Source organism: Bufo gargarizans, chromosome 1 (genome assembly GCF_014858855.1).
Source record: "Bufo gargarizans isolate SCDJY-AF-19 chromosome 1, ASM1485885v1, whole genome shotgun sequence".
Classification (NCBI taxonomy): domain Eukaryota; kingdom Metazoa; phylum Chordata; class Amphibia; order Anura; family Bufonidae; genus Bufo; species Bufo gargarizans.
In genome coordinates this window covers 107,375,436-107,380,270 of record NC_058080.1, presented here as the reverse complement: position 1 = coordinate 107,380,270, position 4,835 = coordinate 107,375,436, and the positions used below count along the sequence as shown (strand labels likewise).

At 40.6% G+C, this 4,835-nt stretch overlaps 2 non-coding genes across 2 annotated transcripts; both read right to left on the bottom strand.

The window, feature by feature from the left end:
• Positions 1–216: 216 nt before the first annotated feature.
• On the bottom strand, positions 217–288 carry TRNAC-GCA. Its single transcript has one exon. It is a non-coding gene; the product is annotated as a tRNA-Cys (tRNA).
• A 3,881-nt stretch (positions 289–4,169) lies between these two features.
• Positions 4,170–4,241, bottom strand: TRNAC-GCA. The gene has a single exon. It is a non-coding gene; the product is annotated as a tRNA-Cys (tRNA).
• Between the last annotated feature and the right edge of the window lie 594 nt (positions 4,242–4,835).

Below are 4,835 nucleotides of genomic sequence, written 5' to 3'. Positions count from 1 at the left end.
GCAGGTTTCGATAATCAGAAGTACTGACAGTAGCCATAGAGCAGGCAACCAACTGCATGGCTTGAATGGGCTGATTTTTGTGTTACATGCATAATATTGAGTTACTCTGCATGATATTTATTCAATGTACTCACTTATATCGCACTGACATATTCCACAGTGCTTTACAGACAATATCATCATATAATAAAAATAATGTTAGCAAAAAAAAAATTAAGGGGGCATCCGGATTTGAACCGGGGACCTCTTGATCTGCAGTCAAATGCTCTACCACTGAGCTATACCCCCCTAGGTAATGCAGACTGTTAGGATGTCTAATTTTCTTATCAGCTATAGTTACAGTAACAGGTTTTGAATCCAAGGCCAAAGTCAATTTTTGACTTTGGCTTCAAAAGCTGCATAAAAAAACCTAAACATAGAAATCCACCTTAAACCATGGATGGAGAGGCAAGTTTTTCAGTAATAAAGCTTTGTGGGAATTTACTGCAGATTTCACTTTGCTATTCTAATGTGTAGGGAAAGTGATAGGAATTTTTTTTCTAATACACTTAATTTAGAGAACTTGTACATCTATATGAGAAAACTTGGCCTGAAAAGCCCCTTAAATGAGCAGCGCTCTCTAAATGAACGTCACTAAGACATATCCATGTACACAGCAAAGAGCAGCGGGGTTAATCCTTTTTCTCTCCCTGTTGGCTCCTATATATTTCTAGAAATTAACATATGTACTATCCATATATATATATTTGCTCTGCCCTCCTGCCATATTGACACTGATCAGCGCGCCCTGCGCTTCTGTATCGCACTGAGCAACCATACATTAAGCACTGTCTATTGAGGAGAAGAGACAGAGGGTCATTTATAAAATCAGATATGTGACTTGTAGCATAAAAAGTCACAAGTCATGGCAACTGCTTCATTTTCATAGCAACTGCAACATTTCATGATCCTCTCCACTTTTCACAGTGGTCTATGTTTAAGAGCTAAAAGTGAGATTAGACCTGGATTATGGCTCATTTGCTAAGTGTGACTTTTGCAGAAGTCACCACCTGATAAAGGTGAAACAATGAGATTTGAACCCAGGACTCCATGGTTTGCAATCAAATGCTTTACCACTGAGCTATTCTCCTGTTAGTAATGTTTGCCTTTAAGTTTGCTTTACAGCTGTACTTACAGGAACAGTTTTTGAAGCCAAAGCCAGGAGTGGATTCAAAAAGAGGAGAAGACTTATAGTAACATTTATCAAGACTGGCATTCCTCTGTGTGCTGGACAGAGTAAGATGCGTAAGAGGCAGATCTGTGCGCCAGAAACTCAAATCCATGTCAGTTAGAGGCTGGTATACCCTTGAGCTATAACTTACACCAGTTTCTGGCACAAGTTATAGTAAATCCGGCACGCTGCGATAGGCACCACCCCCTCCTGCTAAGCCACACCCTTTTTTTTTGCAACTTTAGAAAAGTGTCAAGAAGCTTAAAAAAATTATTACTAATTGATTACGAAATTCAACAATTATGCCTCCTCTATAGGGGACCTATGTGCATGATCTCTCATTATATTGTATATCAGGGATCAGCAACCTCCAGCACTCCAGCTGTGGTGAATCTAGGGCTCGCAGCATGCTCCATTCACTTCTATGGGAGTCCTGAGAATAACCAAGCTAGTGTGCATGCTGGGAGTTGTAGTTGCATCACAGGTGGAGTGCCAGAGGTTGCTGATCCCTACTGTATATTATATGTACAGGGAAAGAAATGCTGGGGCAACACAGATTTCTTCCACCCCGAGGAAGTACATGCCCTCAAATCAAGTACACAGCCATATGCAGTACTTGACAATACTATTGTAGTACCCCAGAGCAGGAGGTACTTGCAAATTGTTTTGTTCATTTATGTTCTATCATTTTATGTTTTTTAATCCCCAGAGTGGTAATGTATGGGAGTGACGGAGTTAACCAACTCTGGCATGGCCTCTAGGGAAACTGAAGTGTGGACTATTAGCTCCACCCTTAGCTCAATCTAGTCTAGGGAAGTCCTGTGTTAGCCAGGAAGGAGGGAGAAGGCAGTCCACGTGATCCACTCCTCAGTACTAGGCCTCAAGCTACAGAGACTAACCATCTGTGGACCAAACATCTTTACCAGTGTTGAGTGAAGTATTGAAAAATTTGATTCGCTGCTTCACTGAATAAAAAGAAAAATTCCCTTTGTGCCGAATTACTTCGTCATGAAGTGCATTTCTATGTAAGGATCAGTTGCAATGACAGGGAGGGGCGATTGTGCTGCTCCCCATCATTGCACCCCTCAGATGCCACGTACATAGCTGATTGCGGAATCTGATAGCAATATTACAGTGTAAAATAAAAAATAAAAAAAAATAACATTATGCTTACCTCATCCATTTGCTCGTGACGGGTCGGCCGCTACTATCTTGATTAAAGATCTGGCGCAAAATCTTGTGCAGCCATGATGATGTCACCACATAGGCCGGCCGGGATTTTATGTGAGACCTTCAATAAAGATGGCGGCAGCCAGCCCGTCGCGAGCAAGTGGAAGGTAAGTATGATTTTATTCGATTTTTTTACACCATTTCAGGGAAAATCGATTTGCTACCATGAAGAACAAGGAAATTCAGAAAATCTTTACCTTGAAATACTCCTGGAGAGAGAGAGAGAGTTTGTAAAGCTCCGTCCGGCCCCATTATCTATAATGGGGAGCAGTGGAGATCCAGCTGCATTCCGGCAAATATGCAAAGAATCGTTTGGAAGAAAACTGCTGCGCAAAACGGCCATTGCAAAAACAGCCAGACAGCCAGAAAATGGATGCAAAAATGGTAAAAAGATGTGTGTCCGTTTTTCATGGCCATTTTTTTTTCACTCAGTCATCAAGACGGTCATCCCTCAAAAAACTAAGGTCAAGACGGACAGAGTTCATGCAACACATTAGCACTGATATACAATATGCTGTGTGCGTTAGTAGTAAATAGAGTTGAAGTATACAATTGATGTTATGTAATTATTGCACAAAATGCAAAGCTTTGCATGGATTTTTTGCAATTGTGACATTGGGGACATATGACATCATTGACATCACATGTACATATTTCATAGGAATATAGTATATTTTTAAAATGAGATTTTCTGTACATGCACAATAAATAACAATGGAACCCTAATCTAAGACATAGGTCAGGACAAGCATCACTCAAAAGGAAGAGACAAACAGTGTGGCTCAAATGCTAAATAGCAAATAATTCACAATTTAACATTGAGATATTGTTGCTCAGGCAAGGTGTGGCAGAACCAAGCAGGTTTCGATAATCAGAAGTACTGACAGTAGCCATAGAGCAGAAAACCACAGAAATAAGATAATAATGCACTTAGTAAAGTAGATGCAAGCACTATATATGGACAAAGTCCTCCCTCTGATATGATAATATCGGATACACTTAGTCAATATATTTTGATCAAAACACATCTGAGCCCGCCTACCGAACGTCAAGGTGGTCTCAGGTCAGGCGGGTCCTACGCTAAACCTACCTAGGCCGTTGGGCTTCTATGTTCAGGAGCGCAGACCCCGCACATATGGTGTTCTGCTCCTAGTCACCTCCATGTGCATCAAGCAACCAATGGGAGGAGGAGCAAGCACAGCCATATGTACCACCTAATCAAGGCGCTCTATTGGATAGGAAGGGCAAAAGTGCAGAGGAATGCTACTCCTGAGATAAAATAGGTGCGCTTTCACACTTGAAGGTGCCACTTCCTCAAGCAAATACTACATAGACAAAAAAAATCCACAGAAAAAACTAAGATAAAAACATCCTGCACGATATGATATACAAATGTGCGGATGTCCCTGGCCATATTATTTATGCACATGGAGGTGACTAGGAGCAGCACACCATATGTGCGGCGTCTGCGCTCCTGATGGCCAGGGACATCCGCACATTTGTATATCATATCGTGCAGGATGTTTTTATTTTAGTTTTTTCTGTGGAATTTTTTTAGCCATAGAGCAGGCAACAAACTGCATGGCTTGAATGTGCTAATTTTTGTGTTGAGTTACTCTGCATAATATTTATTCAATGTACTCACTTATATCGCACTGACATATTCCACAGTGCTTTACAGACAATATCATCATATAATAAAAATAATGTTAGCAGTAAAAAAAACAGAAGGGGGCATCCGGATTTGAACCGGGGACCTCTTGATCTGCAGTCAAATGCTCTACCACTGAGCTATACCCCCTTTGTTAACACTGGTTGTTAGGATGTGTCATTTTCTTCTCAGCCATAGTCACAGTAACAGGTTTTGAATCCAAAGCCAGAAGTTGATTGAAGGCTCAGTCTTTTTTCCACTTGTGATCTGTTTTTGACTTTGGCTTCAAAAGCTGCATAAAAAAAACCTAAACATAGAAATCCACCTTAAACCATGGATGGAGAGGCAAGATTTTCAGTAATAAAGCTTTGTGGGAATTTACTGCAGATTTAATTCTGCCATTCTAATGTGTAGGAAGATTTTTTTTCTAATATACTTAATTTAGAGAACTTTTACATATATATATGAGAAAACTTGGCTTGAAAAGCCCCTTAGCAGCGCTCTCTAAATGAACGTCACTAAGGCATATCAATGTACACAGCAAAGAGCAGGGGGGTTAATCCTTTTTCCCTCCCTGTTGGCTCCTATATATTTATAGAAATTAACATATGTACTATCCATATATATATTTGCTCTGCCCTCCTGCCATATTGACACTGATCAGCACGCCCATCGCTTCTGTATCGCACTGAGCAACCATGCATTAATCACTGGCTATTGAGGAGGAAAGACAGGGGGGTTGTT